The sequence below is a fragment of the Lathyrus oleraceus genome, chromosome 1, assembly GCF_024323335.1.
Source record: "Lathyrus oleraceus cultivar Zhongwan6 chromosome 1, CAAS_Psat_ZW6_1.0, whole genome shotgun sequence".
Lineage (NCBI taxonomy): Eukaryota > Viridiplantae > Streptophyta > Magnoliopsida > Fabales > Fabaceae > Lathyrus > Lathyrus oleraceus.
The window spans coordinates 255,964,948-255,978,208 of NC_066579.1; positions in this window are offsets into that span (position 1 = coordinate 255,964,948).

A 13,261-nucleotide genomic window follows, 5' to 3' on the forward strand; every position below is an offset into this window, starting at 1 on the left:
GTTTTTGGTGCCGTTGTCGGGGACTGCCAAAGTATAAGTTGAAAAATAATTCAATTGAAATTTTGTTGCTCTGCAACCAAATTTTTTTTGTACTATTGTTTATTTTTATAAATTCTAATAATTGTCTAATCTATGTATTCGAGGTAACCCCCATTGTTTCTGAGTCTGAAAAAGAAGAAGTTATTTCAGTTCATTCGGAAGACTCCGAAACCGTTTCTAAACCAATGGCTGAAGCTCCACCTCCCGTGGAAAGACTTCTGGGTGACTATGAAGTTGCAAATGCTCCTACTGAAAGGTTAACAATTGTGAACCAACCAGTAAATGTTGATCATTTTCAGCTACACCCATCAATGATTCATCAACTCGAAAGGAGACCGTTCTCCGGAAAAATCAATGAAGATACCAACAAGCATTTACAAAGATTTCTGACCATGACGACATCGTTGAAAATTGAGAGACACTAAGAGGAGGCTAAAAAGTTGGTGATGTTTCCGTTTACACTATCGAAGATGCCGAAGAGTGGTTTTACTCTTTACCCGCGGGAAGCATAACAACTTGGCAACAAATGGAGACAACATTTTTGAATGAGTACTTCCCTGCTTCTGTGTATATCCGTAAGAGATATGATATAGTTAATTTCAAACAGAATGAAGGAGAGTCACTCGGAGACGCTTACAAGAGGTTCAAGTGATTGTTGGTTGCATGTCCTACTCATAACATGGATGCAACTGAATAGATACAAAATTTTGTGAATGACCTTAGAATGGAGACTAAGCAACTCATAGACACAGCTGCAGGTGGCTCAACAAATTTTACAACAGCCATTGGAATAAAGAAAATCATTGAAGCCATTGCAGCAAATGAGTATCTGAAGCTCTATGACCGCAGTTTAAGTCAACCTGAAGGTATTATTGATCTCAAGCTAGCAAATCAATTTGTGAAGATGGAAGATCAAATAACAGCCGAAGTAAAGTGAAGTATCAAGAAAATGGCTCTTGACACTCAAACGATGGCACAAGTTCAACCGGTTCAACCTATTCAAGCAGTTAGTTGTGAAATTTGTGGGGGACCTCACTTCGCCATGCATTGTGTGGCAACTGCACAACAGGTAAAAGAGATTAATTTTCTGAAGCAGAACCACCCTTACTCCAATACTTATAATCTTGGATAGAAAAATCATCCAAATTTTTCCTTGAAGGACCAACAAGGAAATGCTTAGAAGCAAGCGCCCACCTAATATCAAAGCCAACCACAACAACAGTATCGACCACAACAACATCAACCTTACCAGCAGCAGTTTCACAAATCCCAACAACGATTTCAACAACAGGTTCCAAGAAAAGAATATTGGGAAATTGCCATTGAAAAAATGGCGGCTCAAAGTTCACAATTTCAAGAGGAGACTAGAAGTAATCTGAGAAACACTGGTGCTTCAATAAAAAATATGGAAGTGCAAATGAGTCAGATTGCTCAACAACTCGCGGGTTTTCAAACATCGGGTGCATTGTAACACCCCGATAAAAATAAGATAATTATTTAATTTAAGTTAATATTATATTTATTAATTTAATTAAATAATTGGAATTATTGGATTATTATTATTATTATTGGAATAATAATTATTGGAAAGTATATAAGTTGGAAATAAGAAAAGAGTTTCATTTTGGTAAAGAGGGTTTTACGTGAAAGCAGAGAAGCGGCTGAAAAGAGGAAAAAGGGCAAAGAGGCAGAGCAAGAGGAAGAAGGTTGGAGAAGAGAAGAGCTTGAAGCTTAAAGATTCGCCGGATTAACTCAGGTAAGGGGGGTTTATCGTCGTTTAATGGGTATTATGGGTTAACATGTAATGGGTAGTGATAAGCCATTGATTTGACCCTAATTGGGATGTTGAATGCTGAAAAATTGTGATGAATAAACTATGTTAAAGCCATAATTGAATCTGTAATTGGATGGGTAGTGATTTTCCGAACGTATAGCTTTTTACGGAATCGGAATCGGAGGTCCGGAAGTCCTCCAACGGCGGAAAATGCGGAGAATTCTGCATTCTGCTTCGTGTTAGCGCAGGAACAGCTTTCTGTCTTGCGTTAACCGGTTAACCCAGGGTGTTAACCGGTTAACACTGTTAGGAATTATGAAGTATTGCTGTTTTGCTTGCGTTAATCGGTTAACCCAGGGCGTTAACCGGTTAACGCTGTTGTGATTTCTGAGAAATTGCTGTTCAGTCTGCGTTAACCGGTTAACCCATGGCGTTAACCGGTTAACACTGTTAAAATTGGCCAGGAAGCGTGTTCTGTCCTGTGTTATCCGGTTAACCCAGGGCGTTAACCGGTTAACACTGTTGGAAATTGGAAAATTTGATATTTTAATGTTGTGAACATAATTGGTGATTGGCCTATATCGGTGTGTGATATAGTAGGGATTATTTCCCGTTGTTTTGAGTAGGATAGGTATTAGTAGAGTGTGCTAATACTGTGATTGAATTATTTGGCATGACATGATATAATTATGTGATAAATATGCTGATGATGTGTGAAAATATGCATAATGTTGTGAATGTATATATTATGTATGTAATTGTGGATGGACTGTTTTATGGCTTAGAGTGTGAGCATATGTCCATTGTGGATTGTTGTTGATGTTGCATGCTAGGTGATTTGGCATAGCATAATGTGGCCTTTATGGTGGTAGCTAATTCCCATGGTGAGGAATTAGTGATATTAGTCATTTTGGACTGTTGTTGATGTTTGCATGCTAGGTGATTAGCGTGCATAGCATGGCCCTTGGGGTGGTAGCTAATTCCCATGGTGAGGAATTAGTGATGTGAGTCACTAGGTCTCAAATGAGTGGGACTAGTGAGCTTGGTAGCCGTACCTGGATTTGGTCGGTGAATTTGAACTATATGTTCACGAATAGTCGGTACCGCATGCATGGAGTCTCATTGCATAGTGTATGTATGGCGTATAATATGAATGGATGTATTCCAATATTATACGTGTGTTTTGTGTTGGTGTTTTGTATGAATTGAGATTATACGTGTGCTTTATGTTGGTGTTGAGTATGATGTTTGAGTTGATGTGCCGTTACTGAATGTGTGTTATGATTAGGGTGATGAAATGTGTTAAATTACTTAACATTGCATGATATTTTATAATGCTTATTATATCGGTTGAGGAACTCACCCTTACAAATATTTTTCAGGTAACGAGCAGTGATTGAGTAGAAGCTAGTGCTTGGAGTCTAGTGTAGTCTCCTTAGTGGGTCATGCTCTGATAGATGTAACATCGGGACGGGATGTTTTACCTTGTTGAATAATTTTACATGTAATGTGTTACATGTTTTGCATGATTGATTTGATTTCTATCCCTTGCAAATGCTTTATGTTTTGAATTAATAAAAGAGCATGACAGTTAATTGGTGAATGGTGTGAAATGATTGTGTGACACCTCTAATTGCATAATTACTCTGATTGATATATTGCTATTTTAATTAAATATTTGGGGTATTTTAGAAGGGTGTTACATGCATTACCAAGTGCTACAGTTACAAATCCACGAGAGCATAATAATGTGAGTGTTGTAACCACAAGGAGTGGTAAATCGAAAGAAGACCCCGAGAAAGATGATGACCAAGAAGACCAATTGCTTGAAGTTGAGTTGGAAATAAAAGTAAATGAGATTGTGAGTGAAAAGGTGGTAGTGCCTAAACAGATGGTTAAAGAAAAAGTTAGTGAAACAAAGCCGGTTGTCAAATTCATGATCATCAAGCTATGGATAAGCAAGACATCAAATAACAAGAGTCGCCACCGCACTTTTATTGTTTCTAAGGGAAAAGGGAAAAGTACGAACAAAACCCAAGAGTAAGAAGTTTTCAAATCAAAACTATTAAAATGTCAGAGATTACAGGTAAGGGGGTTGGTTATACAGAGGGAAGGTGTTAGCACCCAAAGTGTCCTAGGTACTCCTATGGAGCCCTTTTTTTGTGTGCATATATATTTTGTACAAAGTGATGTTTACAAACAAATAGAATGGGGGGATGAGAAAAGAATTCATTAATTATATTTTTGTGTTTGACAAGATCTTCGGACTTGTGCCTACGTACCAACATAAAAATGAGGGATCAAAACCTTGTAGTTCGTGATCTAAATTTTAAAGTGGATGCATTGCTTTTAACAAAAATTAAGTTTGAAAGGCACAAAGGCCTAAAAATGGTTTGAATGAGTTAGTTCTTTTTGGCTTTTTGAAAGTTTAGGTCAAGTATAATTAAGTTTATTTACAAGTTTGATTAAGAAAAGAAGTTTGAAAATGCAATGGCATAAGGCCAAAGTTTTTAGTTTACAAAGTGGTCAAAGTTTAGAACAAAACTAGTTCAAGCAAAGAAGAATTTTTAAAAGGAGGGAGAGATTTTGAAATTAAATAAGTGGGGAGGAGATGAAGAGACTAATCCTATGCACAAATTTAAAAGTTAAGAGTTGAAAAGATCTGACCAATGGGTAGCAATCCAATAGACAAGAATGTCTTATAGAATCCCCAAATTCCCTTGGATATTAGAATCAAGCCACAAACAAATGCATACAATATTATCTTGAAGAGCAAGGCATCAAATAAAGATAGCCCCATCCAAGCTTTATCCACTCCATGATCTTCTTCAAATTAGCCCATGTAGCAGATGAATTTCACAAGTCACAGGTTCAAAATAATAGTTTCACAATGATCATGTTGCAGATGAACTCAAAGGAATCTTCAATGATGTATCAGATGAAGTTTCAAATTACAAGCACTTGGTTTCACAAAAGTTGGCATTGGCCAAGTCCTTTAGCATAGGAATGTTGCCTAAATTCTAAGTCCAATTGTCCAAGATCAAGCCAACAGTCCACACAAAAGTTTTAAAGGTTTTTTTGCTGTTATTATGTACATTAATGGTCATAGACCATAAAAACAAACAAAATATACACAAGCAAGATATATCACAAACATGGTCCAAATGGACAAAGGGAAAATGTCATTAACATAAACAATTAGAATTGTATGAAAAATGGCAAATGAATATAGACTTGAAATTAAATGGCATTAAAGTAAATGGATTGCAATTAAATGTTAGTTGTTAATGAGTTAGAAGTTAGTATTGTTTTGCTTTTTGTTTTAAGTCATTCTCAAACCCTGTCTGGGATCAAAACTGCTAATGAATACACAAACCCTGTCTGGGATCAAACTCAACTCTACAGGGTACTGAATCAACCAACTCAGCTGGGAAACCTGAAGGGTTAACTACTTTGGGGAACCCTTAATGCTTCACACTGAAGACTTGCTGCTTTTGAAATGCTGTTGATATGTCTTTTAAATCTGCTTTGAAAAATTCTTGCTTTTATATATTAAAAATGATTTTGACTAAAAATTTAAATTTCAAAATGATCATAATCAAATTTAAAACTATTGGCTGAAGTAAAGAAGAGTGAAAATAATTGGATAAAAGCTCAACTTTATTTAATGGAATGGTAGTCTATAAATGACAAGACTCCATAGAGTTTTACAAGGTTGAAAAATGGCAATTTACATGGAAAAAGGGTTACATTGAATACAAATGACCACTAATCCTTCTACCAACTATTGATGTCCGTTGTGCTTTCGGCCGCTACTGGGGATGATGAATTGATGTCAACCCTTATGCTCAAAGTTTCTCCAAATTAAAGATCAGCAGAATGTAGTTACTTGCCATAATCCCTAATATTTGCATAAGTTTCCCCAAGGTGGGGTATTCAACTTATCGAGAAAGTTCTTTCTATTTTATGTCTCTAACTTTTGCCTGGATCGCCCTTTTGGGTTTTCAATCCACCGAGACGCTCATTTTTGCCTAAGCCGCCCTTTCGGGTTTTCAACTCAGCGAGCTGTTCTTTTTATTAGGCGAAGTATTTCTTGACTGGATCTGCGTTCACATGATGAGTGAACTATTCAGCATCCATAGTTGTAAGAATCAATGCACCACCTGAAAAGGTTCTCTTAACAACATATAGGCCTTCATAATTAGGAGTCCATTTGCCCCTAGAATCTGGTTTGAAAGATAAAATCTTCTTGAGCACAAGGTCACCTTCTCTGAACACACGAGGTTTGACCGTCTTATCAAAAGCTTTCTTCATTCTTTGCTGATATAACTGACCATGACACATGGCAGTTAATCTCTTCTCTTCAATTAAATTCAACTGATCAAACCTAGCCTGATTCCATTCAGCCTCAGTCAACTTGGCTTCCATGAGCACACACAATGAAGGGATCTCAACCTCTATGGGGAGTACTGCTTCCATACCATAAACAAGTGAGAAAGGGGTTGCCCCTGTTGAAGTGCGGATGGATGTACGATACCCATGCCAAGCAAATGGTAGCATCTCATGCCAATACTTATACGTGATTACCACTTCTGAATAATCTTCTTGATGTTCTTATTTGCAGCTTCAACAACCCCATTCATCTTAGGTCTGTAAGGAGAAGAATTATGAAGTGCAATCTTGAAGTCTTTGCAAAGAGCTTCCACCATATTATTGTTTAAGTTCGATCCATTGTCAGTAATGATCTTACTTGGTTACATTCGCATACGATGCCGCTTCAACCCATTTTGTGAAGAAGTCAATTGCCACCAAAATGAAATGATGTCCATTCGAAGCTTTGGGCTCAATCATGCCAATCATATCAATTCCCCACATGGAGAAGGGCCATGGGAAAGAGATAATATTCAACGGTGCCGGAGGAACATGAATCTTATCGGCATATATTTGACACTTGTGGCATTTCTTCACAAACTTGCAACAGTCAGATTCCATTGTCAGCCAATAGTAACCTGCTCGCAACATCTTCTTTGCCATCGCATGTCCATTGGAATGAGTACCAAAGGAACCTTCATGCACTTTAGTCATCAACAAGTATGCTTCGTGTCTATCCACACATCTGAGCAAAACCATGTCGAAGTTTCTCTTGTACAGAACTTCACCATTCAAGTAGAAATTGCCGACTAATCTTCTCAAAGTATTTTTATCTTTCTAAGACGGGTAAATCTAACTTTGGAGGAAACATTTGATGTAGTAATACCACGACTTCTCGTCTTTGATCTCGTCAAATGCAAACACATGAGCTGGTCTATCAAGACGCATCACAGATAAGTTGGGAACTTCATTCCAATACTTTACTACAATCATTGATGCCAATGTTGCAAGAGCATCTGCCATCCGGTTTTCATCTCGAGGGATATGGTGAAACTCAACTTTTATAAAGAAAGTTGAAATCCTCCTCGCATAATCTCTATACGGTATCAAACCGGGTTGATTTGTCCACCATTCACCTTTGATCTGATTTACAACCAATGTTGAGTCTCCGAAGACATCTAAATACTTGATTCTGAGATCAATGGCTTCTTCGAGCCCCATAGTGCAAGCTTCGTATTTTGCCATATTATTTGTACATTTGAAAGTCAATTTAACTGTAAAGGGCAAGTGCATGCCTTGTGGAGTAATAATCACCACCCCAATTCCATTTCCATATTGATTAATAGCTCCATCAAATACCATCCCCCAACGGGAACCAGGTTCTGGCCCTTCTTCAAGCAATGGTTCATCACAATCTTTCATTTTCAAGTATAAGATCTCTTCATCAGGAAAATCATACTGTACTGATTGGTAATCTTCAATTGGTTGGTGAGCTAAATGGTCAGCCAATATACTACCTTTGATCGCTTTCTAAGATCGGTATTCGATATCATGCTCTGATAACAACATCTACCAACGGGCAATTCTCCCAGTTAAAGTAGGCTTCTCAAATATATACTTGATTGGATCCATTTTGGATATCAACCAAGTGGTATGATTCAACATATACTTACGTAGAAGCTTAGCAGCCCAAGCCAATGCGCAACAAGTCTTCTAAAGCATAGAATACCGAGTCTCACAGTCGGTGAACTTCTTACTGAGGTAGTAAATTGCAAATTCTTTCTTTCCAGTATCATCTTGCTGACCTAGAACACAACCCATACTGTCTTCAAGCATAGTCAAATACATGATCAATGGTCTTCCTTCAACAGGTGGAGACAAAATCGGATGTTCAAGCAAATATTCTTTGATACCATCAAAAGCTTTTTGGAAATCTTCGGTCCAATCACAAGACTAATCTTTCCGAAGAAGCTTGAATATAGGCGCACATGTGGTAGTCATGTGTGAAATGAATCTTGAGATATAATTCAAGCGACCGAGAAAACCTTTGACTTGCTTCTCAGTTTTGGGCGCATGCATCTCCTGTATTACTTTGACCTTGGCAGGATCAACTTGAATACAATTCTCGCTAACAATAAAGCCCAGCAACTTACCAGAACGAACACCAAAAGTACACTTATTGGGATTCAAGTGGAGTTTATACTTCCTCAAATGCTGGAATAGCTTCAACAAATGCTCAACATGTTCCTCTTCATCAATTGATTTAGCAATCATGTCATCGCCATAAACTTCAATCTCTTTATGCATCATATCATGACAAAGAGTAGTCATTGCTCTTTGGTAAGTTGCACCAACATACTTTAAACCGAAAGGCATCACTCTATAACAGAATGTTCCCCGAGGTGTAGTGAATATGGTCTTCTCCATATCTTCGGGTGCCATCTTGATCTAATTATATCCGGAAAATCCATCCATAAATGAAAAGACTTTGATCTTAGCAGTATTGTCTACCAACATATCAATGTGTGGCAGAGGGAAATCATCTTTCAGACCGGCTTTATTCAATTCTCTATAGTCAACACACATGCGGACCTTTCCATCTTTCTTCAGCACAGGCTCAATATTGGTCACCCATTGCGGATACTCAACGGTCACAAGGAAACCGACATCGATCTACTTCTGCACTTCTTCTTTGATCTTTACTGCCATATCAGGATGCGTTCTTCGCAACTTCTGCTTGACTGGCGGGCATTCTGGCTTCAACGACAATCTATGCTCCACAATCTCAGAATCCAACCTAGGCATGTCTTGATAGGACCAAGCAAAGACATCTGAATATTCTCGAAGAAGATCAATCAACCACTTTTTCGCATCTGGACATAGTCGAGACCCAATCTTGATTTCCTTCACATCATCCTTGGAACCCAAGTTGACTAACTGAATCTGCTCTTCGAACGGATGAATGGCATTTTCATCATGCTCAAGGAGACGAGATAATTCATCACTTACTTCTTCCTCACTTTCCTCCTCGACCTCAAACACAGGGAATTAAAAATTTGGAGAAGGAGAAGGATCATTGTATTCAATGGGGTTAGGAACCAACCTGCATAATGATTTGATATTTTGATTTTAGAGAAGTAAATTTGTGACCAAATATTATGCAGATGGACAATTATATTGTTTATGTATGTTTTTTGTGATTACCATTTTCAGAATAAAGCAAAAAGTAAAAACAAACATCCTAGATGTGGATGAATAGAATTAGTTTTATTAATGATCAATTTGAAAATTCCCAAACAATATTTGCTTCTCCCTTAGGCATAGGAGAAGGATTTTGAAAACATATAAAAGCAATTACTTAGATCGACGCGAAATAATAGGAACATCAACAGCAGTCCAATTGTTGCAAGCCTTTCCATGCGTCACAAAATTGGTGCAGTCTTCCTCTTCGTTATCCTTTAGCACAACAGCTAAGTGTTATTCATTTCCATGAATGAACCCTTTGCTACGGAAGCTAAGTTGCATATCTTCAGACCTTGCAGTTGATGAACCTCGTTGAAATCCCATACTGGTTCTTCCTTTGTTGTCAGAGACATCTACCATGCACCCCCACTGATCAACATTGCCTTCTTCTAGATTATTCTTTACATCCTTCAATGAGGACATAGGTGTCCCAACTCTCTCTTTCAGCAGCAATAGATAAGGCTTGGAACGGAGTTCCAACCTCATCCTCAGCTTCAACATAACAGAAAGATGACAGGTGGCTAACCAACAGAGCCTTCTCCCCGCCAACGATTACAAGCTTTCCATTCTTCACAAATTTAAGCTTCTGATGCAATGTGGAGGTAACAGCTCCCGCCTCATGGATCCATGGCCTTCCTAACAAGCAACTGTAGGTCGGGTGGATATCCATTACTTGAAAAGTAATCTGGAAGTCACTCGGACCTATCTTAACTGGAAGGTCCACTTCACCTATCACTGTTTTGTGTGAACCGTCAGAAGCTTTGACGATTACACCGTTATACCTCATAGGCGCTCCCTGATATGGTAGCTTTGACAATGTTGACTTCGGCAACACATTCAATGAAGACCCGGTGTCAACAAGAACATTGGACAAAGCATCATCTTTGCAATTCATAGAGATATGCAAAGCCAAGTTATGATTTCTGCCCTTCTTAGGGAGTTCTTCATCATAAAAGCTGAGATTGTTACAGAAAGTGATGTTAGCCATAATATGATCAAACTGATCAACTGTAACATCATGTTCCACAAAAGACCTCATTTGTAGCAGCTAGCACTGAGATTGAAGGAATCTGTTCGTGTGGACTGAGTAGAGGCGTTGTCATCGTTCAACGTTCGTGATCGCTCCGTAGATCTGCATCAAAGGTTACAATCGCCACAAGAGGTAACGATTCTATCACTGATCATGCCCATTCCTAAGGATCATTAAAGGAGAAATTTTAAATTCCACTGCGTTTTGGATCTCTCTTCTCCTTCAGTGGTATGAGAGCCACTTACGAAACCATGCATATGATAGCTATTTATTTTTGGTATTTTCTGTATTAATACGATTAAAAGACAGAATGAATCAAATAATAAACGAGTAATTAAATTTGGCATCATGTGTGTACGATTTGGATTATTAATATTGACTATGCTTCGAAATCCGACATTAGTATGGTGAAGCAACGGTACATCAATCGTCCATAGGTTATGCAATTGAGATCGATCAAGTTATATATATATATATATATGATATAAGTAGTCCTGATACAAAATACAGTATATATGATATACTGTTTCTGTTTCGTTCATTCAAACACTTAATGGTTGTTTTCCTTTGAGCGATCAATGGTCGTTTGCTTCTTGATCTGACATTAGTATGGTGAAGCAATGACGTATTAATCAATCATACTGAATTAACAATCGAGGTGTGTTTGACAGTATGAAATTGGTGCATTAGGGTTAATGACGGCATAAGGGCTGTGTTGTCAAAGAGTTATGTGATTAGGGTTGTGACTGCGCAAGAGGCGCTGCCCCTTCAACCCCGCAAGAAGGCGCTGCCCCTTCAACCCCGCAAGGGGGCGCTGCCCCATTGACCCCCGTCCGCTGATCGGTCAGTGGAACCCCTGTCCCACTAACCGGGCAGCAGACCCCCGACTAACTCTGCGTGGTGTGATCGGTCGCTGAAATTTAATTTGGTTTTAATTAATTTAAAGAATTAAAATTAATAATAAAAATATTTTTATTAGTATTGTCTTGTGGTGATCGGTTATGGCTTTAGTTTTCCTTTATTTTGTTTTCGGTTTTTAAAATACGACCTGCGTGTCGTGCCTCTCTTTTAATCTCATAATGTACCTTCTTCTCTCATCTCACTCCCTCGTATGTAAAACGAGTTTCTTTTATGTAATGTAATGTTATGAAGAAAGAGAAGAATTCAATATCAAAGGAGGACAACCTTGAAGATCTTGCTTGGAGAAGCTTAGATCGTTATTAGGTTAGCTTAGGTTCTCTCATTGGCTTCGGAGAACAATTGCGCTAGGGGCTATAACTGTTTCATTATGTATGTTTAGAAGCACGAGTTATAGCCCCTAGCGCATGCCTTATGTTTAGAAGCAAGAGTAGGAAATGATCCATGTGATGGCACCTAAGGCAGAAAGAGATGCTTGAGAGGTAGGGTTTTCCCCTCGGAAAGGAACTTGCGACTGATTAGATCTTGCAATCGTTTCCAGATAGATTCAGTCAATTTGTCCTAAATTTCAATATGAATGATACAAACAAATCTCTTCTTGAACTGCTAGCCATGTTAAGAACTGCTGAGCAGAATCTAAAGTCAAAAGGGAAGTCCATTTTGATGATCGGAAATGGAAAGAGACAGAACAAAAGACCCACTAAGCAGGGTCATAAAGGGAAAGGCAAGGAAGTTGCCAAACCTAAACCCATTGTTGCTGCTTTGAAGCATAGTGGAGGCATAGCAAAGGAAGACACATGCTTCCATTGCGGTAAGAACGGACACTGGAAGATAAGAAGAATGGAGTAGAGACTTCAACTTCAGGTATTTTTGTTATTGAAATTAATTTATCTACTTCTGCATCATGGGTATTAGATACTGGATACGGTTCTCACATTTGTACGAATGTGCAGGGGCTAAAAAGGAGTAAAGATTTGGCAAAAGGTGAAGTTGACCTACGAGTTGGCAATGGAGAAAGGTTGTTGCTTTAGCCGTAGGAACTTATGTATTGACTTTACCTATTGATTTAATAATTCAGTTAGAGAACTGTTATTATGTACCTGCAATTAGCAGGGAATATTATTTTCGTTTCTTGTTTGGACAAGTTTCGTTTTTCATTTATAATAAAGAAAAATTGTTGCTCAATTTATTTGAATGATATATTCTATGCTACTGCACAAATGAACAATGGGCTATATGTCCTTGATCTTGAAATGCCTATTTATAACATTAATACTAAAAGGATGAAACCTAATGAGTTAAATCCAACTTACCTTTGGCATTGTCGATCAGGCCACATAAATGAGAAACGCATTTCCAAACTCCATAAAGATGGACTCTTGGACTCTTTTGATTATGAATCATATGAGACATGCAGGTCTTGTTTAATTGGAAAGATGACAAAGTCTCCATTCACAGGAAAAGGTGAAAGAGCTAAAGATCTTTTGGCCCTCATACATACTGATGTATGTGGACCACTGAACATACCAGCCAGAGGAGGTTTTCAGTACTTCTTCATATTTACTGATGATTTCAGTAGATATGGTTATGTGTATTTAATGAAACACAAATCAGAGTCCTTTGAAAAGTTCAAGGAATTCAAAAATGAAGTACAAAACCAACTAGGTAAGAATATTAAAACTCTTCGATCAGATCGAGGTGGTGAGTATTTAAGCCTAGAGTTTGATGACCATCTGAAAGAGTGTGGGATCCTATCCCAACTTACTCCTCCTGGAACACCCCAATGGAATGGTGTATCTGAGAGAAGAAATCGAACCCTGTTAGACATGGTACGATCCATGATGAGTCACGCTGATCTTCCAAACTTCTTTTGGGGACATGCACTA